Source organism: Pleuronectes platessa, chromosome 13 (assembly GCF_947347685.1).
Source record: "Pleuronectes platessa chromosome 13, fPlePla1.1, whole genome shotgun sequence".
NCBI lineage: Eukaryota > Metazoa > Chordata > Actinopteri > Pleuronectiformes > Pleuronectidae > Pleuronectes > Pleuronectes platessa.
The window spans coordinates 2,630,011-2,654,300 of record NC_070638.1 but is presented as its reverse complement, the minus strand read 5'-3'; the positions used below and the strand labels follow the sequence as shown (position 1 = coordinate 2,654,300).

Sequence of the window (24,290 nt, the reverse complement as noted above, 5' to 3'; positions counted from 1 at the left end):
TCATCTGCAGGCTTATTATCACCAGCAGATCGGTTTCTAATGCACTTTTCCTTTTCAAACTGTCACACTGTAATACTTGCCTCTCGTTAAATGCGTTACAGACACAAATCTAATTTGCATGCTGCTTTTCCTTATTTCATTTAATTGTAATTACAGCCATTTGTTTCTCCCCAAGTAGATGGATAAATAAGTGTTTGTCATGATGAATCCAACGAGAGCCTGTAGCAGGAATCGAACCCTGGCGTGCGCTCGTTAGCTCGACACGTCGGCTCGTTTGTTTCCTACGTGATTCACATCTTAACGGCTCCACTTTGTCTTTCAGAGAGTTTCTGGAACGCGGCGTTTTTCGACAAGGAGACGTCGTACCTCCACTTCCCACGTTCCACGGCGAGCTGAGGCCGACATCTCCTTCCTGTTCAAGACCACGGCCTCCTCGGGCGTGTTCCTGGAAAACCTGGGCATCAGAGACTTCATCCGCATCGAGCTGAGGTGTAAGTACACGCTGGAGGGGGGGGAGATTTAATCTGGATTAGAGCGACGAGTCAGCGAAACCTGGAAGTGAAAGTCTTAATCTGGATCTGTGTTAAAAACCCAGAGGTTTCAGACTTAATCTGTTTCAATCTGCGCTGCAGGGAGAAGATTGTTTACTTTGGTTTGGTTGAACCAAGTTGTCTTTAACTTCCTGTCTCTGCTTTGAGTGTCACAGGAAGTTCATATCCATATCCATTTCATCTCTTTATTTCATTATGGAAACTAAACAGCTTCTCCCTGTCACTATGATTAATACAAATGATGATGATGCTTCTCTCAGCAAGTTTCTTATTATGTCCAGTTCCACCAGGTCCGACAACACAAGGAAACTTTTATCAACATTATGAGCCATAAACTCTTAGCTCCCTGCTGTGTGTGTCATTTACAATATGACATCAGGAACCCAGAGGGTGTGATTCTACTTTATTGGCACCACAACATTGTGTCGCCTGCGTAGGTGTTTGTGTTTAGTTTTACATTCACATCCCTCTGTGCTGTGGTGTCATTTAAAAGATGGAATAAATGCCCCCCCCCGGGCTTCTCCTCCACTGGGTTCACGGTTCGGACTTTGATGCAGTGAACAATGAGCTGCGCACTTAGAGGCAGACGAGTGTGGAAAGTCGTGAATCTGTTGTTTTCTGTTTCATCAAATTCCATTTGCTATTTTTGTGCCTCACCGTGCATTTGCTTATAGATGGGATTTGAAGGGACAGACACACACTCGGGGACGCTGCAGCAGCAACAGCCTCGGTCCTCGGGGGAAATCACAGTCAGCTCGTTTGTTCCAGCTTTGAATACCACTGCTCCGCCGGCAGCCGTCCTCAGATCGCTCCTGTTAGTCCTGAGAACAATCTCCCAACGAAAGTTACCGTCGGAAGCCTTGAGGTTGGTTTCATCTCGCTCTCCGCTCCCAGAGAAACCAAATCCTCTGCTTCCAAAAAGAGGAAGAGAGAGGATTTGTTTTCAGAGACACTCGAACTCTCCGTTTGAAAAGAACATGAGAGGAGAGAGAGAGATTCTGAAGGTGCTGGTACGACTGTTCAGCTCCTCCAGGTCCCACCAGGCCTCAGCGATATGATGATCCATACTGGGTGGATCGTTCCATCGTGAGCAGTTAGGTGGATCACTGGGCCTGAGTGCTCACTGTATCGTGTCTTGTTTTGTATCATTAACCTAAAGCGCTCCCGGCTGCTTCCATAAACACTTCCTTAATTGATTTTCTGCAAAATACATTGTTGAAACTTAGTGTTACGATTTGAATTACGAGGATAAATTGATTTTAGTTCCTTCCTGTCCACCCTTGAAGTTTTCTATCTTCAACTGTGTCCAGCCATAATCCACAAATACAGATTTAAGATCTCTCTGTGCCTTTGATGGGAGGAGGAACAAAGTCACTGGCACCAGACCGTGAATTTAAGAGGGACATCTGAGAGTTACTGAGATGTTGATGGTCTAATATGTCTCATATCTGCTTATACTCCATCTGAGTCTCTGCATGACTTCACAGAACCAAACATTCAAACTCCATCTTGTCCTCGTGGTCCATCCCTCTCTGACTCCTCCATCTTGTCTCCTCAGCCTCCACTCAGGTGGTTTTCTCCTTCGACGTGGGCAACGGGCCGCTGGAGGTTCTGGTGCAGTCCAACGAGTCGCTGAACGACAGCCGGTGGCACCGGGTCCGAGCCGAGAGGAACGTGAAGGAGGCGACGCTGCGGCTGGACCAGCTCCCCCCCGCCAGGCAGGAGGCGCCGGCCGAGGGACACGTCCACCTGCAGCTCAACAGCCAGCTGTTCATAGGTGAGGGGGAGACACACGAGGCCTCTGCATCTCACACATACACACACAATCACACACACACACTTCTTCTACATTTAGTTTCTCCTCCCCCTTCAGTTCACAGTATCTCCCGCTGCAGGAAAGCACTGATCTGTGCACAGCTGCTGGTTCCTCCTCTGCCGTCGAGCAGTTCATCTGAGCTTGTTCAGAACTCGGAGTCTCCCTCCGAGCCACAGAGTTACTCATACGTCTGTTTGGAACTGGACAGAAACCAGTGAAAAGACTGGAAATACTCGTGATCAGATGAATTTGTTTGCTGTGGATGCAGAAACACAACATTTTAAATAAAAGATAGGACAAAAACATTATACATACAAGATTTAACGTGTCTTATTCAGACTTTTTGTTTTAAATCAGGTTATTAGTAGAATATTGAAACACTTCCCTTGTAATAGTGATGAATTTGACACAGATAAACTACAGGAGAGAGATGAGGAGCAGCTGCAGCAGGAAGTGATCCTCAACGATTCTGTTTCTGATCAAATCCTCAGAAGAAAAAGGTTCAAAATATTCTTTGTTTTCCTCTAAATCTCCTTTTGGCTGAATCCCGTGGTCTCCTCAGCGCTATCGGATTTAAAAGCCGCTGAGTCGGCTCGTCCAGACTTCAGCATAAACTCCCGGTCGTCTGATCCCAGTCCCTCGAGGCTGGGAGGTCCGACCTCTTCTCACAACCCGGCTCGGAAGAAGAGAGATATTCTCAAACTGCTGTAGGCTCGACACGGCTGGATATAAAAGTGCTGAGTCGATGATTTGTTACATTGGATGAATAAACAGGGAGCAGTGGTTTTATATATATATACAGTGTCTTCAGATGATCTGTAGATGAACCTGTAAGTGATTCATTAGCAGTCACCCTGCGACTCTGAGAATATCCACAGTCATCAGAGCTGCTCCTTCATCTACACTAACCTGATTGGATCTGCAGCGAGGAACAAATAATGAAAATCCATCAGTTATCATCAGGTTTTATCGTCCTGTAAATAGTTTGTGTGTCACTTCATATCAGTAAACACAATGCGCAGGGAAACAACACAACAGTGATGAGATTGGACGAATGTGTTTATCCCATAATCCGCTGTAAGTGGCCAGCAGGTCGTCACCATCAGCCCAAACCCTGTATATATTATATTATATACTACCTCTGAATTATCAGCACAGAGCACTAAAGGATTTATACTGTTTATTAGAATGGAAATGTACTGGTATGGACTGGTTCTGTGACTTCAGCAGCACTGGGCTTCACAGGTTCGATGCCCAGCTGAACCTCCCACGAACACCGGGATAATTAAGAAGCTCCGACGACCCTGGCTTTGCTTGAATAAACCAGTTTGTAATTTAATTGCAAATAAGGTCTCCAATTAATATTTAAATGAACCTGTGCGGGGGGAAAAAAACAGGATCCTGTAGTTGCAGGAAGTAATCACTAAAAGAAGGAAGTAATAATAATAGAACTAATTAAATAAAATTAAGTTTATTTGAGAATGTTTTTAGATTTAGTTTGTTCTATTAAGTGGTTTGAATTGGGGCAAAGCTAGTCTGGAAATCTCCAATGATTAATTCCTAACTGGGAGAAAAATTATCTTTCCCCCCTAGTTTCTAATTCAATTCTCTTTTACCTGCATCCTCTCGTTTTGTAAAGCACCTGGTAGACGTGTTTTTAAAGATGCTACATGAATACATTTTATTATTATTATTATAAATCTGTGGTTTTAAAACCAAGAGGAGACTCACGGCCACTGTCGCTGCAGAACCACAGAAAAAGTAATTGCACCGTTTTTTCCCAGGCTGCGTATTTTTACTTGTAAAACATTGTTTAAGCAAATGTCTTCACTTCTTTGTTTGGCTTCTTTTCATGTTGTTGTTGTAGGATTATTCACGTATTAATAATTCATGAGCATACAACAGCTTCCTGTAGATCTGCTGTATGTGAAACCAAATATTGATTTATTTGGATTAACGGCTCTCGGCTTGTTTAAATTCATAAACCCTCTCTCAACACAGGCATTGTGTTTATTAGGGACTTCTGCTCATGAGATGCTGTGTTGGTCTGTGTTGAAGTCAGACTCCGTGAATCTACAGTGTGTTTGTGTGTGAGTGATAATCCTGCCTTGCTTCACAAGGAACTGAACTCCATTGTTTAGATTAATTAGCCTTTGCACAGATTTATAATCCACAGCATTGTTCATCCTCTGATTCCTGTTGAGGAAACTCCACACGCAGCAGTTTCCAGTGCGACGAAGCAGAAACGACTTCCTTTGTGAAGCTTCATCATCTTTTGTGTTGCCCTGTGTGGATGTGTAATCCTTTGTGTGTTTGTGCTGCGTCACCGTCGGCTCAGACACTTTATTCTTCTGTCTCTGGGACCAAAGCATTTGCTTGTACACGGATTTTCAAGATTCCCCTTGTTTGCGTCTCGTGTCCCTGGATGTGATAAATATACGTGAAGTATCCTGATCAGTCAATTCTGCAGCTCGAGCCTCTAATCTCGTGTTTGCTTTGCCACAAAAACATACTTCAGTTACAAAATTAATGAAAATAATCATTTGATTTCACCATCATAATTCTTCATATTTAAAATGTTTTATTTATTCACAAAGAAACAAAACAGTTCAGCAACTGAAGCTGAACATTAATATGTTTTTGTGTTCGTTTTTCTTTAAGATGATAATGATCTAAACTTAGTGCAATAAAGTCTGTATACTACTACTAATAATAATACAATAATCAATAAATAATAATGACAGTAATATTTGTAGGGTTTAAGTTAGTATAGTGTTTTTACCAATACTCTTGTGTTGAACTTTTTATTATTGAGGACTCTTTTAGACTTGAGATATGTTTGGAATGTTTTGTGGACTGAGGTCAAAGGTCAAGGTCGCTGTGACCACACAAACACCTTGAGATTCAGATTCATATTTGGCACAAAGGTTTATTCAGACTCCCGGATTATCTGGTTAGATTTTAGTTGTCAAAGGTCACGTCGGCCTCATGAAACTTTGGCCTCTTCTCTACTTTACTTTGAGAGAATCTCTTCAAGTTGTGAGCGTTTTCTTCTTCGTCATCTTTGATAATTCTCGTTTCTGAATAAATCTGCTGGTGCAAATATGAAATGAGAGCGTTTAGATGCTGTTTGATTTGTTATTCATGAGGTTGATTTACACTCTGCAGAGTCAGGGTGTAACTACCGGGCTTTGACTCACTGTGATTATGATGCTGATTTACATAAAAGGCATTTACATTAAAAAGTGCAAGATGTGCTCTAACGAGAAAAGGTCATTTTATCAGAGCGCAGGTGAGATTCTATCTTAATGCTGAACGATGATGATCAGGAGACTTATAGGATGAAAATGACTCTTTATCATTTCATCTCCAGTTGTTTGAAGAGTTAATGAGTCGAATCAGACCGGAGAGCAGAGGCCTTAACGCAGCTCGGTGATTTATCAGTGTGAAAAGCTGCGGCTGCACAAAAGGCAGCTGTCAGCCGAACGCTGCTCAATGAGCTTCAGTCTGTGATCACTGCAGGACTAAGAGGGTGTCGTGTTGAATCCCAGTGAACAAACGGGGACCATTACACAACGCCGAGCGCAGCGGGAGCCGACACATGGAAGTGGGCAGCGCCTCCTGTTTGACAAGCAGAGCGACAGCTGATGAAGGTTCTGCCCCCGAAACCGTTTTTCACCGTCTCTGTGATAAAAGCTTTGTGTCACCACGGTGGGTTTTTTCATCGTTTCATTTCGAGAGAGGAGAGTTGACAGTTTAAAGCTGATGGAGGAGCGGGGGGGGGGGGGGGGGGGGGGTATGCTGCACAGGACAAGAGGAGGAGGAAACCAGTGAGACTTATCAGGACCCAAAGAGAGAAGGAGTGTGTCATGGTTCCCAGAGGATGTCTCTGGATCCCTGTGGTGATCCCCTGACTTCACTTCAGATCCACCGTCTTAGTTTTGTGTAAAATGTCGTCTTGTGGAGTTTGGTAAGAAATATTCATGGTCCCTTGAGGATGAATGTCTGGGACTTTTCCTGTTGCGCCAACTTCTGAAATATCCTCACCAAAATCTGGCTCAGACGTCCATGATGCCCAGAGTAACTGTTTGTTCATGAGCAGAGAATAAACCCTTTTTAAAAACACATTTAAAATCTAAATGTGCAAAATGATGTCACTGACTTCGACTTGCAGCTCGTGTTCATGGTTGTGTTGTGTCTCCTGATGTGTTCAGGAGGAACCGCGTCCCGGCAGAAGGGCTTCCGGGGCTGCATCCGCTCCCTGCAGCTGAACGGCGTCACCCTGGACCTGGAGGAGCGGGCGAGGATCACGCCCGGGGTTCGACCCGGCTGCCCGGGTCACTGCAGCAGCTACGGCTCGCTCTGCCAGAACCGGGGCCGCTGCGTGGAGAGAGCCACCGGCTTCCACTGCGACTGCGGCCTGTCGGCGTTCACCGGAGTCTTCTGCCACTCAGGTACCGTCCACCTGTCACTGAGCCTCAGACTCCATGAAGAGACCTGATGGACAGGTTTCTCATGAGGCATTAAAAAACACTGAAGGAGAAACAAACACATGAAAAGAGGAGACTTCAGACTGTTATCAGGACATGTGGGTGTTTGTCAGTTTAAAGGTTGAGAGTCTTTATAAATCCAGTGAACCTTTGAGTTCAGTGAAACACTCGACAAGTATCGAGCTGAAGCTTTCATGCAAACTGAGGCTGAGTGACTTCAGTCTATTCAAACCACTTGTTTGCTGCTACATTCATTACATTAAAAAGAAAACATCATCACATTGAACTTTGTATCTGGGTTCAACAAACTGAAGTGAGAAGAACTGCAGGAGATTAGATCTGCATCAACAGGACGAGGCTCAGGTGTGGAAAGTGACTATATGTTCTCATCCTGTTGATATCAACAGCTCTTCATAAAATACATGAACTATAAAATTAGCATGTACACATTAGATAAGCATTAACACAGACAATTATTAAGTCTAAGGAAATATCAATATTGTAAATAAATATGTTTGTGTGTCTACTTTTCTGATGAAGCTATAACAGTGAGTCTGTCTCTCTTCCTGCAGAGGTGTCGGCCTCCTTCGAGTCCACCACCTCCGTCAGCTACACCTTCAAGGAGCCGTACGAGCTGATGAGGAACAGCAGCGCCCCCCCGTCCTCCATCTACTCCGACGTGACGCTGAGAGGAGAGAACGTCTCGCTGAGCTTCAGGACCAATCAGAGTCCGGCTCTGCTGCTCTACGTGTCCTCGTACTACAGAGAGCACCTGGCCCTGCTCATCAACAAGCACGGTGAGGAGGGGGGGGCTCTTATTTTGAAGGAGTGTGGTTGATGTTCAGACCTGAGGGGGGAGTGGATTTATTCTTTCCTTTTTCCTGCTCATCCCTCGTCCTCCTCCTTTCTCCTCCTGCTTTACAATTTTCCTCTCATCCTTTTGTCCTTGTCCTCTTACCTCTAATTTTCATCTTTTTACCTTCCTTCATTTTCTCTCTCTTCTCCCGTGTTCGTTCGCTCCCTCCTTTTCATCTTCATGGTTTTAAACCTCTCTCCGTCTTTACTTTTCCGCCACACCTCTTTTTCCTCCCCCAAGGTTTTCCAATTACTTTCCTCTCCTCACATCTCCTCCCCCTTTTCCTTCCTCCTCCTCATCCTTCGCTCCGCAGCTTTCCCAGATCTATCAGGATCTGTCCGATCTTTCTTCTTCTCTGGATTCAACCCGTCAGCCTCTACTGGCTTTTAATCTGTCCAGCTGGGAGGACTGGCTGGAGGAGGACAGAAAGTGTTCAGTGGTTTTATCAGTGGGAGCTGATGGGTGAGGCTGAGGGGGAGGGGGGGGGGGGGGGGGGGGGGGGGAGTTTGCTGCAGCTTTTAATGGGCGACCGGTCAGTGTGCTGCAGAATGAAACAGCAGAAAACTCACTGATGTGTTTTATAAACTTTGGACTCGGATGATGTTGTGAGTGAGTTTGGCTTTTAAGAGAAGGAGGCACTTTGAATTTATAAATCACATTTTCTGCTTCCAGGATTCTAATAAAACAGCACTTTGCTGCTAGATTAGCTGTAAATGGATTTCTCTGCTGTTAATGACTCACGGCTGATGGACAGCAGTGCATTAAGGTTTCCTGTTGACGCTGGAGTTGTCAGGTGAATGGTGTTAAACAAGAAGTTTCCAATTTATCTGTTTTCTTTTTAACTTCAACTGAACTTTTACCTGTTCAGCCTCCAAAACCAAATTTTCCTCAAGACCTCATTCAGGAACAGACGTGTTACCAGAGCAGCAGCAGGAGTCTGCAGGTCGCTCTTTGTACCACTGTAGAAAAATAGAGTTGTAATCATAAGATTTCATATTTCATATCAGTTCACTCTAACACTGTGAGGGTCTCACTGGGCTGGAAAGATACCAGCTGATGTTTGGATGGAAGCGGGGAGAACTTTCTAGACAGCTGACCTGCATCTGTTGTTTGCAAATGCAGCTCTAAATGTAATGTTTTCCTGTGTGTGTGTCTGTGTGTGTGTGTGTGTGTGTGTGTGTGTGTGTGTGTGTGTGTCTTTGTGCAGATGAGCTGGAGGTGAGGTACAAGCTGGACAGCAGCAGAGAAGCAGAGGTGCTGAGGAGCAGAGTGAAGAGTTTGGCCAACGGACAATTACACACTGTTACTGTCAGGAGACTGAGCGACTCTGTGTCCGTGCAGGTAACAACACACACACACACACACACACACAGAGACACACACAGACACACACACACACACACACACACACACTTTAGTAATACCTTACCACCTAAACCTGGACACTGTTAAGAGGCATTCAGCAGTTTTAGTCCACTTGGGGACAAAGACTCAAATAAAGCATCTGTTGTGTTTAATGAAAAATATCCAGAGTAACATGAGAATCCTATTTAAGTTCAGTGTAGAACCACAGCAGCTGTAAAAACTGCTTCATGTGAATTCCCCCCCCCTCTCATGTTTTATAGATAAGTCACTTTTCTCAAGGGTAAAGTCAAGGTCACACATAGAGATGCACACACACACACTTTACAGTATCGTGATATTAAAGCTCTGTCAGCACTTTCCTCTCAGCTCCTCCTGCAGCTGGACAAACTCCACATTCATGCATCTCCTCATGAAACATGAAGCCTCCTAATCAGACCTGGATCTACTGAAACTCTTATCTTGTTAACAACAGCCTCAGGTGATGCATGAGGTGAACTTCACCCAACCAGGCCCCGGCAGCCTGGATGTCCATATAGTTATCAACGTGGTGAGATAACAAGTAACAAGGTGACCTCGTCCTGGTTCACTGAGCCGAGCTGAAATATGAGCTGCATCTCATCTTATCCTCCTTCTATTCCTTTGAATCCTTTTATCTTTAGAAGAATGTTGTGAAGACGGGAGGTGAACGTATACTCTGGACAAAGATATCTCACCAAGAGATTAAACTGGATCTGTTTCGGGTCCCACAAGAGTCAGCAAAGTTTAAGAGATTTTTAAACTTTGGGTTTTGATATTGGAAAAACTAATTTTGGTGGAACTGAAGTCAGGAGATGATTCTTTTCTTTTCAGATTAACCAGAACGCCAGAGAGGACTTCAACCTGACGTCTGACGGAGAATTCAACGCCGTCAAGTCTCTGGTGTTGGGCAGAGTGCCAGGTCAGTGACGAGGCTGAACTGGGATCAGATCTGATCTCAGACATGAGCTCTGGACAATAAGGTCTCAGGGCATTATCCTCATTATTCCTATCTGCCTTTTTGTAGTTACTGTGATTTATTATGAGTGAAAACCACAAACAAATAATACATAATAGAGATTAAATCATATTTTTTGAGTAATGCTGATTTCCTCCCTCTCCAATGTGGATGTTGTGTTTCTGATGTCGCTGCTTTCAGGTTCCATGTCAGAACAAACGAGAAGGACCTGATGCATAATTGATGAGTTGCTGTGAACATCGTGTTTTGCCCCTTTTCGCTTTCTATCATAACCAAGAGGTTGAAAAATATTAAATATGTTTGGCAGCTTTGAAAAGCCTCAGGTGGAGTATGAATATGTTTAGCTTCAGTTAGAGTTAAAACCGGGAGGATGTTCCTCGAGTGGAGAGAAGAGCGTTAGAGCACATCGACCTGGAGCTGGACAGGGACCTGTATCACAGTGGGACAGGGACAGTAATTGTCTCAGTCATGACTTATTCATGTTCCCTCCGAGCGGCTGCATCAGAGACGGAGGTATGAGCTGTTAATAACACGAGGGGCTGCGAGGCGGCCACGGCTTTCTGATAAGAGAGAGACTCACAGAAACAGTTTAACAGGAAACAAACTGTGAAACAGGAAGAGTCGGTGAAGCAGCCGTCACCTGACCAGCTGAACGAGTCCCCGCCTTCTCCTCCATGTCCCATCCACTAACATGGAGGGCTTCTGATCTACACTGCAGCCAGCCACCAGGGGGCGATCAATGTAATTGTCCATCTTGTCATCTCGTCTTAATTCGGCTCCACAAATTAATTTAAATTTGGATCTATTCGTTTTCTTCTTTCTACGAAGATAGTGCTGAAAAATGTTAATTACTTCAATTTAATTTAATTAATCTGCATAGAAGTTGTTTTAGAACATAATTGTTATTGTCAGCCTAATGTAAACATTTTGGTTATTGGTTATTAAATCATAAAGAATCTTATTATAACACAATATCTTAGTCATGGCTGCACACAACTCATTTTGAGGGCATTATAAATACTAATTATCTTAATAACTTCAGTCTGTTACTGGATGTAAAGTCTCAGAGAGTGAGGCACCGTGTGTTTGATCCCCAATCAGCCGGACTGATGGAACAGAGAGAGGCTGATGGAGGGAGGAGGGAGGAGGGAGGAGGGAGGAGGGAAGGAGGGAGGAGGGAAGGAGGGAGGAGGGAAGGAGGTGAGTGGTACAGGCTGCCGTCATGTTCCCTGCTGCTCATCAACATGAACACTTCCTGGGGAAAGTCACAGTGTGTGTCTGTGTGTGTCTGTGTGTGTGTCTGTGTGTGAGATCCTCAGAATCAATGTGCTGCCTCTATTGTCGTCCTCTGCAGGATAATGTGCAGCGGAGTCAATGAACCTGTCGGTGTTTGACATGATTTGGACAAATGGTCCCGGTGGTTGAGTGCAGCCTCTAAATAAATGTTTAAGTTACAGCGCCGATAAATCAAGCTTCACTTTTATGCCTCCAGGAATAGACAGCGACCGGAGGCACATGTCGGGTTTGTGCGTGTGTACGTCCGGCTTCAGGGGATTTCTTCACATTTCCTACAAATATTAAATTTGTCTCTTGCCTCCTTTAGTTTTCACCACATAAATAAAGTTGTTTACAGGTGAGATACTACTTTATTTTGCTCCTCTCCTCCTCCTCAGACTCTGATCTGGACCCGGACGTGTCCAGGTTGGCGTCTCTGGGTTTCTCCGGCTGTCTCTCAGTGCTCAGCTTCAACTCCATCAGTCCTCTGAAAGCCGCCCTGCTCCACCCGGACACCAGCCCCGTCTCCATCAGCGGACCTCTCCTCCGGTCCAGCTGCGGCTCCTCGGCGTCGGCCAATCCCTACGCAGCGGAGAACAAACACCACCTGTCAGGTGAGAGGAATTCTAGAAACGTTTGAAGATGGAGATGAGCCACGTTTTGTGTTTTTGATTTTGTGAAGCATTTACAGTTTGTGACACTGTAACCTGTGAGGAGGTTATATTACATACTTAACTACTGGTGAGTTACAGAGAGAGGAGATATAATAAGATATAATTCGATAATAATAAGATAATAAATATAAAGATGTACATACCTAGCTGGGATTAGATTGTAAAAGGAAGCAGTACATTTTAAAACCACTTAAAGGTTAGATGTTTTTATATGTGACCTAAAAAGCAAATATCTTCAGGCCTGGGTCCTCGTTGTGATCTACTAAAGTGGAGGAGGCGGGATTGAAGCCCGACCAGGAACCAGGAAGGGAAACCAAACATATCGAATTATTCAGAATAAGAACATGAGCCATATGAGCTATATCCTGTTCCCGACAACGTGCTGGATGAGATAATTAATTTGAATTTCCTGTCACATTTCTTCCCTGTAGAACTGTTTCCCTCCAGCTTCATGTCTCTGTCCCTGAACTCTCTGAAAGACGATTCTGTGACTGTGTCTTAAACTTTCTCTCTCCTGCTGTTTGTTCTCTTCTCTCATTGCTTCGTCTTCTAGGAGCCTTTTATTTACTCTATTTTATCTTGTCTCAATTTCGCAATTTTAATCTTCTATCTCTCTCTTCTTTTCTTCTCTTCTTCTCTTCTTCTCTCCTGCCTCTGCTGCAGACCAGTCTGGCTCAGTGGGTTCAGGTCAACCTCTGGTCAATGCCATCAGGACGGACTCGGCTCTGATCGGAGGTACTGAGCAGCTTCACCGTCTTCTTGTGTCACTGACAGATTTATTCCATTGATGAGAGATCACCTGCTCCTCTGGTCAGATTGATTCAGAGTTAGATTGAATGGCTCCTTCAGTGTAAAGGTGAAGCTGGAAGACGTCTTTTAAAACTCTGAATCGAATCTCTGTGACTTTGTGTCTCAGACTCACAAAGCTGAGCTAATTAAAATAAACTTTTCCTTATCAAAAAGAAGTAATATAGTGCGAAATTAAATTTCTGCTCCATATTCTTGAATTCCAATTAGACAAATCCATTTCTTTGAGCAGCACAGAGTCCAAACGTGTGAAATCCTGTTCGCTGTGTTGAATGAGATTAGGAGGAGACGTCCGGACCTCAGGGGGGTGGTGGGGGGGGGGGGGATGGACACACATCACAAAGCTCTGTGACCAAAGTCCACTGTGGTAGATTCACTTTGCAGAGTCAGCGTGTCAGTCAGGAATCCACAGGGATCCGGATTCTGCAGAGCAAGCAGACGTCTAAGTGTCACATGTGCTGATTCATGTGTGTGTTCATGGATGTTGTTGAGTTATTTGACATGTTTGTTGAGTTTGTCTCAGCTGAACAACACGAACGTGCCTCAGATCAACATGTGCTCTGCCTGATGTTAAAGCTCCTTCTCTGTTATCTTAAAGAATTGGTCTTTTTTAAATACAATGTGCTATTACATTGATTTCAGTGGTATTTTCAAATTAAATTGAACCTGAGATCATATTCTCAGATGTGCTCAATGGAGCAGCAGCTGAAGAGATGGAAGAGATTTGAACCGGGGGTTGAATGTACTAGAAAGTTAGATTAGAAGGATACTCAGAACATGAAAGGGAATAAAGTGAGTGTAGAGGGAGAGAGATAACATTCATACTCATTTAAAACCTTTAAAAAAAACGATCTGACATCTTTAAACGTGCTCTGCCCTGCAGGTGTGATAGCGGTGGTGATCTTCGTGGTCGTGGCCGTCCTGGCGATCACGGGCCGATTCCTCTACCGCAGAAAAGAGACGTACAGGAATCAGGAGGTGAAGGGAGTCCAGCGGGAGGACAGCCCCGACTTCCCCTTCACCAGCCAGACCGACTCCCAGAACGTCTGCGGGGAAAACCGAAAGGAGTATTTCATTTAGCCGGAGACGAGCCCGGTGAACTGGAGACGCCTCAGAACCTCTCACTGAACCCAGAGCCACTGGGAGACCTCACTGGGAGACTTCACTGGGATAATTCACTGGGAGACGCAAAAACCTGTATATTGTGTACATATGGATCCAAACAGGACTTCTGAGGAGTTTGATTTCCTGGTTTCACAGATTGTAAATATTTAAAAACAAAATGTAAATGTCGGCTTCGTGTCCACAACAATCTTTCGCTAACATCAGTGTCGTGTTGGGACGTTTTAAAGGGGAGACTTGTCAATGTTCATATTCTGGTTTATAATTTAAATTTAACATTCTCCTCATTTTCAGAACACACTGTCCTCAGATTGTCCATCGCTGCTGCTCCTCTGTTCAGCCTCTGTCTGAAAAAAACACATGGTTTCAGCTCCCGTCTCTTTTTATAATATTCAAACACAACTTTATTTCATTTGGCTGATGCACTTACACAATTTAGCAATTTCCATTTTGCAAGTATTGTCCATCTTCTGAATTACACATTCCTCACAAGTGATTTTTCTTCCAGTAACATTTTAGCTCCCACTGAATTGTGCTGTTAACAAATGGCCTCTTCAAAGTCGACACAGTCTCACTGCAGTCGTGCACATCGCCACGAGCGCATTGTGCGTTTGTCGAGTGGCACGCCGCCGTCTGCTGCCGGTTGAGAGACTCGGAGACTTTTTAATACAGCAGGGATTGATTTTTCCACTTCATTTCCATTTCTACCTCTTTCCTCCTTCCTCTCGCTGCCGCTCTTTCTCCTCTCTGGTGAATTCTCTCCGTTCGGAACATGAAAGCCAAAAAAAGCAGCGGACACAAATACATCTATGAGCATTTAGCGTTTTCCAGTTTCCTGTTGTGAGGAGGCTTTTGAGAAATCGTGCTGTTCAGTCGATTGTGTTTCCTCCCTGCTGCCGGCCGCCTGCTGGAAGCCCCCCCCCCCCCCCCTGCTCTCTGAACAGCAAAGCTTTTATCACTGACGGCAGCACGAGGCTCTGTAACACTGGGCCTGTCTGTCACCTCGCTCGCTGCACAGACGTGTGTTTCAAACGCTAATCTGCTTCTGACAGGTGGACTGGGACTCGATGGAGAAGCAGCTGAGCTGATCAGGATGAGGCGCTGAGATAATCCAGGAGGCGTCAGGCAGACATGACATGAAAACACACGAGGTGATATTAGCAACTGACTGAATTCAGCTGGTGTGGAAAGAGGAGGTGCTGACGGAGGAGAAGCTGAGAAGCAGAAAGAGGATCGACAGCAGCTGTTGAACAAACACACACCGTCCTCTCTCTGCCAGGCCCTGAGGCACTGATGGGATTTTAATGAGGAAAAAGTTGCTAAAACTTTAAAGTGCATTGTTTTAGTTGTTTTTTGTTAATCACACAACAGTTCGCCACATCCAGAGACTTGATTCTCTGAAGTGTGGTCCGTCCTGCAGAAGAGAGGAACTCAACTTTCAGTCTGAGCTCAGCTGCTGAGAAAACAGATAAATGTAAAACTACTGAGATTATGGCTCCATCCTCACGACTACGTTTTGGTTTGAAGAAGCAATAACTTGGAAAAGTTAGACGCTCAAGACCACAGTTTATAATAGATCTAAACAAATCCATAACTCCTGCTCTTTGAGTTTTTTCTGCTCAGTTAATTTCACGAAAACTTTACACTCACAACCTGCTTCTAGATATTTTCTACATGTGCTTTCCACTGAGGCTCCAGACAAGTTAGAGATGTCAGATATTTAACACATTGTTTTTTTTTTTGATTTACTGAGAGGAAGAAAAACCTTGATCCACATCAGCCTTGTTCTTCTTACAGGAGTGAGATCATGACTGTGTTGTCGTGTCTCTCTGACGATGCACTGGTTTAGAGCTGAAGTGTGTAACCGTTGTGTTGGTGCAGTGACGTGTGTGTGTGAGTGAGCTGCCATGTAGAAATATACAGATTTGATTCATACGCTGGTTGTTTGACTATCAACGAAATGCTGTAAGAAAATAAACGATCTTTTTTTTTACTTGAAGATCCTGTTTTTCATCGTCAGAGTTTTTCTGTTTCCACTTCACAGACGAATCCTCAGTTCAGAGTCACTTCTGAAGTTTGTTAATCTGGTTCCTAGTCAGAACCAAAGAACATGTGTTGAGGGAAGAGAAATGAAAAAGCTCGGAGCTCTTTAGCTTCTTTGTTTACGGTAAATGAAGCTGACACATGAAGGAGACTCCCCCTCCACTACCAGAACACTTTACATACATTTACATCTTTTATATTTGCTCTTTCAAACCGCGGCGTGGGCGGATTCACATCCTTCACCGCTGACTCCTCTGCTGTTAACATCCACACAGCAGGGACATGTGACGAGCGGTGAATCATCCACATTCAGTGATTCTCTGCAAAGTGCCACTTGGTCCCTTCTGCCTTTTAAAACGCCCGAGGTCACGAGAGGGTTGGACCGAGTTGGATTGTGTGATTCAGGTAAATCTCTGCTGTTGGCTGTAATCACAGACCTGATTAGAATTGGGATGTGATGAAAGATTCAGCCTCATCTTTAAAGTTAGATAATTTCTGTTTTGGTGGATAATCAGTTTAATGACCAGTGAGAAACCTCAGGAGCTCAGAAAGATGGAAGAGTTGGAAGCTCACAAATTGATTTTATTTGATTTTCAACATTTCTACTTTATTCTTGGCCTTTCTACTTTATTTGCGAAATATATTAAATATCTTCCTCTGAATTCGTTCGACTTTACTTTCAACACTTTGCCTTAATTCTCCACATTTTGACTTCCCTCTCAGCTTTCTGACTTTATTCCCTGAATAGAAAAATAAAAACCTCTGACTTAGTTTCTACTTTGTTCTTGACACTCCAACTTTATTTACAAAATCCTTCTCCTGATTTAATTTGACTTTGCCATCAACATTTGAACTTTTTGGATTTAATCTCTATATTTTGATTTACTCTCAGTATTTGGACTTTGTTGTTAAATGTCCGACTATTTGCGGAGCACGAAATAATTCTTCCTCTGATTTAATTTCCCTTTAACTCTTAAAGTTTAGTTGAACTTAATACCTTCTATTTTAGTTCATTCATTTTAGTACTTTTTGACCTTGTTTAGATAAGTACTATAAAAATAAAGTTATAAATCAAATTATCATAATTATTATTTATCTTTGACCACTCCACTTTATTTTCGAAACACTGAAATGATAAAAAACTGAATTATTACTATATTCTTGGCTCTAATTCTCCTGCAGGACCTGAAACGGGCTCATGAAGGTCAGAGACATCTTTCCTTTTCCTCTTCTCTCTGTGGATGTGAAACCGAAGTGATCCACCTCGTTTCACGGCCGTGCTGCAGAAGTCGATGGATTGAGCAGATGCATAACCATGTGTCACCCTGAGCCCGTCAGCGGAGGCAGAGTTACAGCAGCAGTTCATTCGTGACGATGCATAATTCAGGTTATATTGGAATCTGTTTGTACTTTGTTGTTCTGATTTTTTGTCTCTGGACCGACAATAAGTTACAGAAAACGATAAATGTTCTAGAAAAGCACTGAACCTCCAACATTCCTCTTCTCTCCAGTTCCAGTGGAGTGATCTCTGCATCTGTTTCTCCTCCACTTGGCTGGTTGACTGGTTCAGTTCACTTGAATCCCTCAGTATTCAGCCCGGCTCCTCAGCCCGGCTCTGAAACCTGTAATTACACTGGTTTCCAGCTGTTTCCAGCTGCACCAGTGGCTGCTCAGGAGACGGACCGAGCTGCATTCTGATGAGAGCAGCCGTGTTGCTGGTGAAGTGTTTTTCTTCTGCTGCCTGAGTTTGTATCTATGTGTTAAACATGTCGTGGTTCTGACCTTAAACTGCCTCCTGGTGAAGCTGCGATTGAAAAAGCATTTCAGTCTCCAGGCCTCAGGTTTAAACTCCTGATGAAGAACATGTGAGGGGATGAAAACTACATTTCAGATGCATCATGCAGGTACTCTGATTATCTCAAATACATTTAACTGACAGATATTTATTAAATATGACAGATTCAGATTATTACAGAACAAATAGCCGATATGAGTCTGTTCAGAAGTTTACACCCGATTCTAAATACTTAATAATAATAATGACAAATAATTATTCTAAACACATCGATAATTAATTAAAGTATTATGAGTATTTCTACTCTGTGGCTTTTACTTATATAGTATAATATCCATCTTTCTCCTGCTGCTGTAAATGACAACAAAGACACAAACACAAAACAAGTATAAAAAGCAATATTCCAAATAAATCCTACCAAATAATATAGTATATTAGTTCGTGTAATATTGTATAAACATATTTCCAACTTCTTTAGTGAGTTTTCTGTGAATTTATATACAGATTCTACAAATCCTTCTTCTTCTTCTTCTTCTTCTTCGTCTTCCTCTTCTTCTTCTTCTTCGTCTTCTTGTTCTTCTTCTTCTTCTTCTTCTTCTTCTTCTTCTTCTTCTTCTTCTTCTTCTCAGGACGTATTGACGGTTTAATGGAATTAACGCTCTGTCGCCTCCTCCTCTGAAGTCCGTGGCTGATTGAACTGGATCGTTCAGTTTGTCCCTCACACTGGAGGTGAGCTCGATAATTACCTGAGGCTGTTGTCAGCAGACAAACTAACTCGTGGGAGAAAAACAAGCTTTTACTTTGAAGTAAATACAGGGGGGCACAAGAACAGTGAAAGCTGTGAAGATGGCCCAGAATGCAACGGGGTGTTTACTTCTTTGTCGGAAACTTTCTAATCGAATATTCATGCCGCTTGACACAAAAAGATATGTCCGTTTTAAAACGATTTAACGGTCACTGACCAAATATTCCGATGTTTCCTTTGCGATGACCTTGTTGTTAAGCAATATGTCCACAGGAGGGCAGTGTGGAGTACAGTGCATTACCGTATAGGTAGCTAGCGTTTAAAATAAATGAGCCTTTATGCTGCTTTGCTTGTGAACATGTCAAATTTCATCGATTTGTCATCATACTTTTGTTGTTTCGAGATTTTAGGCTTCAAAATCCAGGTGAACCGTCATGATGATTGACAGCTGAGATTGACTCGCCATTGGTTGAGTGCTTGAATCAGTGGGACCTCGATACGGAGGTCTTTTCTTACCCAGAATGCCACGGTAAAACGTGAAAGTTCATAAGAGGATTGTCCGAGTTCACCTGATGCTTTTGCTTTTGAACCTGTCTTCAGTGAGAGTCCAGCAGCTGGAGGAAGGTGAAGAAACATCTCTGCAGCATCTCTGATGTCCGTCACGAGGGTTTCGTGAGGTGAGTCCAGGTTGAGATATATTCTGTCTAATAGAAAAAATCAAGTTTAAACTGAAGTCATGTCGCCACCTTGACTTTGCAGATTTATAATCCAACATTCTGCAAGAGAGCTCAGTTTGTTGCGATGCCAATTAACCTCAGTTTCACTCGTGTGCCTCGTGCATCCGGTGATAAATATGAATTATTCTGCTTCTTCTTCTTTCCCCCTGGAAGATTCCCATCCTGCTGCCTCCTCCTCTGCCAGTCGACAGCATGAAGCTCAGAGAACAATTATCAGACGACACATTTAGCTCATGAAAATCTCCTGTTGGCTGCTGTCCACCGAGATATGAAGATACTAAAGGGACTTTTCTCAGCCGTCTCAGAAACAGCAGAGCTCCTCTCCTCCTCTGTGGTGATGCCCGGCTGGAGGGAACCTCCTCTCTCACCAGCAGCCGGCCGCTCGTAACGATCCAGCCCTCCTCCGGTGTGTAATCCCAGATGTTCGAGTTCTGTCGGATGAGTAATTAGACGACAGAGTTTCTCCTGCTGATCGTCAGCCCCCCCCCCCCCCCACCACGAGCTGCAGAAGAGAGGCTGATCTAATGAACTCACTTCTTTCGAGTGAGAGATTCTCGAGAGCAGACGTTTGACTCAGGAGCCGCGACTGAGCAGCTCGTTAACGGACAAGATGTTCTCGAGTGCATCTCAGCGACTGATTAACAGGGAACTAACACGTTGGTATTCATATTAGTGTTCAGATCTCCTCATATTAAAGGACTTGGAGTCACTTTGAGGACTTTATGGAAAGTTTCTGTTTAAACTCTTCTTTGAATGTATAGACTTCGGCAGTTGTTTGGATGTTGAGCTCATTTATTCCTCTTTTACTTAAACATGTATTCAACAATACATCTATAAACGATACACACTCTTCAACCAGACCCTTAAAATGAAGAAGCGAACAGGAAGTCAGTGGGTGGAGCCTCGTTTCAAACATGGAGTCGTTGCAGTCTCCTGTACATCATGGAGTTTAAGGGGGATCAGCTTTTCTCTGGGGTCCCGTCTCAGTTCTGCTCAGCGACTCCTCGATGGAGGCTTGCAGCTTGTAGCAAGTTCACGAGAACACAAAATAAAAATCATAGAAACGTTTGCATCCTAAAAAAAATGCTAAACTCTGAGTGTGTTCAGAATTTATTCGAGCCTCTGCTCCGCGAAGCAGAAAGATAATACGATAATACTTACTCCAAGCGATCTGCGTATTTACTTGTTATCAGATTTCGTTCTTCACCTTCTTATCAGACACAGACTTAGAGCCGGCAGCGTTTTGAGGAGACAAAAGATCTTAATTAATAGTCAAGGTCGTCCGAATTCTGTCGTGTCCTCCTCCTCGAGTCTTATCACCTCGTGGGAGCGCAGAGGTGAAACTGAAAAATGTTTGTAGAAAGTCAATTTATCGTGGGACGGGTTGGAGGAGGCTGTGGGAACTGATACCGATCGTGACGAGCAGCGACTCCCGGGTGGAGGCCGGAGCTGGAAATGTTTTTCGGGGAGAGAAGGCGACGAGGACGATCCTTTAAAAAAGTTCTCCTCGTCCACCGCGGCTGTTTTTTCTTCTTCCTCAGATTAGCTCTGTTTCTCCAGGGACTGATATTTTTCCATTAGAGATTAGACGGTGTTATCTCCTGTTAAGATGGAAGGTGCTGGAGAGTCAAGGTGCTTTCAGAACCAGACTCTGGAGCAACCTGATAAATATTCTCTGCAGAACTTCGGCTCTGTTCAAACAATCTGTCTCTCTGCTTCCTGCTTCCTGTTTCCTGTTTCCTGCTGCCTCCTCCTGTCCTTCATCCTCCTGTTCTCATAAGGAGGAATAACAAGAAGCAAACAGGAAACACAAAGTGAAGTCAAATCCTCTGGATCGCCCCCTGGTGGTCGGCTGCTGTACAGCTCATAAACCCTGCCTCCTCCATGTTAGCAGGTAGGATATGGATCAAACTAATATAGTCGTACTATCTTCATTCTCAAATATCAATGCACATCTCAGACACTATATATTTAAACTAAAATGCACTGGAATTAAGCTTCTACATTAGAACGCCTTCTATACTGATGGTGCAAATACTACACATACCAAGGAAGGTATTGGAAGCACTCTGCCGCCATCTAGTGGTCGAAGTGCAAAATACATACTAGCCCCTTGGGACAGTGCATTTTGAGGTATTAAGCTGTATTTTAAATACTGTGATGATGGAACAGCAATGATTGTACAGAAACATATGTTGTTATTCAATTTCAATCAAAAGCAGCATGAATCTACATACCAGAGACTGGTAAATTTGTTAAATTAAGGTTATGCCCCATTATGCCTAATGTCGCTAATTTGCCTCATACCTTAATTTTATATCTACTGTAAATGCTATATTGAAATTAACAAACTCCGGCAGTAAGGGGTTAAATGATGAAATCTTGAAGGTGCAGAAACCAGTGCAGCAAAGATTTGTTGTTTGCCACCTCAGTTTTTTTTTTTTTAAAGCATCAGCTCCTCAGCTCAGTTATAATGTGACGTAATTCAGAGAAAATCCCTCCACCAGTTTTCTCCCAACTCGGTTTTTAAAATGGTTGTGAAAATTGCATGAGTGTTTTCAATCATATGCATTTATCCCAGTGGGATGATTCCCTTTTCCAGCGGGTCTCCCCTAAGCTGTCCCATTACACTCGATATGATGAGGCTCTCTCCTGTCAAAGACGCTCATTTACCCTGTGGCACTCCTCCCATTACAGACGCCCACGGGCTGACATTTACTGAGGCCTCCTACTCGTGGTTATCTCGGGGGCGTTGAGCTATTCTCTGCTCACCAGGTGCCTCCGTATCCATCTCCCTCTAATTACTGTCTTTCTTCCATTTGCAGTTTGCTTCTCTGTTCCTCAGTCGTTGTTATTGTCCGTCGCTCTTAAGCCTCATCAACTTTTCTCTCCTCTTGTTCCGTTTAGCTTCCGTGTGCCGTTTAATCCCGGGAACAGGCCGAGGGACCGAGATGCGGTGACCGGTGTTTGTTTCTGTCGCTGATAGGATGCTCGGAAAAAACAGTTTTTACTAATCCGCAAATATGTCCACAAATCCTCGAGGTAAACACAGTTGTTGTTTCTTGTTGTGACAGCGCGGATAAATACATCAAACCAACGGCAGAGCAAAGAAGAAGATTATGGTCAAGTGAATCATTAGAGGCTGCTCTGAAAGGCCGATGCATTCGCCCCAGAGGCAAAGAGAAACACGACTTCAAGCCAGTTTCCTGTCGACTAAAAGGCAACATGAATAATGTGATGTTTAAAACACGTCTCTTTAACCTCGGACAGGTTTTCTGTATTTGTTTGTTTTGCTCGCAGGGAGCAGCAGAGTTAGAGCCGACAGCTGCAGTTTCATTTCCCCACCGGGCAGATTTAGTTTTTGTTAGAAAAGACGGCTCTACGTGTTTTCATTTATTGTTTCATAATGCTGGCGTCGTGAGGCGGCGGCCGTGATGAAAGGCCGAGGAGATTTAATTGACTGGACTCGAAGGCGCGTGTTCGAAGCTGCAGCGGGAGAGACGCTCAAACTGTTTAATCGATAAAAAGAAAAATGACTCCAGGAAAACAAGTTTGACTGTCGAGACCCGAGCGCTCTCCCTGGATTCCTCATTGATATTCAGCAGTCGTGACGACATCAGTGAGAAATCTCCTCCACGACCCCGGTGACAAATTGAACCTTAAAGAGAGAAAAAGCAAACATCTGTGATCGAGTGCTTCGTCCGACGACAGCTGAACGCACCGGTGTTCATCTTCCTCCTCTGTCGTCCCCGTGGCATCGTTTAGTGTCAAGCATCAGACAGTTTGTGTGTGTGTGTGTGTGTGTGTGTGTGTGTGTGTGTGTGTGTGTGTGTGTGCGTGTGTGTGTGTGTGTGTGTGTGTGTGTGTGATGTGTCCAAATTCCCCTTTTTTACAGTTCAGATTTGAAATGAGATTTTCTCTGCATCAAGAGAAACGATATTCTGCCCACACGTCAACACAAAAACATTATTATGACAATTTTACAAACCTAGAGCATAAACACAATCAAGTATAATTTTTTTGTGTTCGTCTAAGTTTACAAATGTTTAATATATTAAGTGCTGCATTATTTATCCTCATTATCTGGATATAATATAAAGTTGATAGTTTGTGAACATTTAAACCACATTTATTACAACTTTAAAACAAAATGAAATGACGAAATATGTTTTAAGAGGTTACGACCTTATAACCACCCACAGAATCTGTAATTCATCATTTTAAAAAACAGAAATCTGTGTACCAGACATCAGACTGTATCACCTCTCACGCTCTATTATCAACAGATCTATCATCCTAACTAGCTTCACCACGTTCCACCAATCCCTCTCTCTCCTCCTGTGTCTCGGCTCCACGTCTCAGGGCGGGAATCGAACCCAGACCCCTCACCTGTGATCCATCCTGCTGCTCATCCATATTGATGTGGTGCGATCCGGTCAGGTCGGTGTTACAGGTCGTCCTCCGCTCTGAACCATTACTCACCCGCGGCACATCGATGATGCTGTTTGTGCTCCAAGGTCAGAGCGCAGTGATGGATTCTTAGTTTACAGAGCTCTGAACTGAGTGAGGCAGAGACGGATCGGGGGGGGGGGGGGGGGGGGGGGTCAGGGGAATGGCTGTTTCTCTCCAGGATCTTTCAAAGTGAAGCAGCTCGAGCAGTTGAATGAAAAATGAGTGAGATGATTGAACCAAACATGCAGGAGTTTGTTTTTCTGCTGATCGATGAACCACCTAGTGGACGTCCTGAGAATCACCCTCAACAAGAGTTAAATTACCAGAATACGTGGAAACCTCAGATGAGCCACATGTGATGCAAGATCAATAGAAGTTGAGGAGTATTTGGTTTTCCAGGAAGTTTTGACTATCTAAACATGCAGCAGAGTGGATTCTCCTGATCAGAAACACAAACGATGATGCTTCATGAAGAAGTCTAATGTTTCATCCCTAAAATTCACGGAGGGAGATTTACATGATCAGCAAAGTGGCCCCGGCTCAATAGGCAGCAGGAGAACAAACCCGA

General features: G+C 43.8%; 1 pseudogene; it reads left to right on the top strand.

Annotated features, from left to right (window-relative positions):
- LOC128454478 (contactin-associated protein-like 4) overlaps nt 1–14,867 on the top strand; it is a 69,820-nt pseudogene extending 54,953 nt beyond the window's left edge.
- The last annotated feature ends 9,423 nt before the right edge of the window (nt 14,868–24,290 follow it).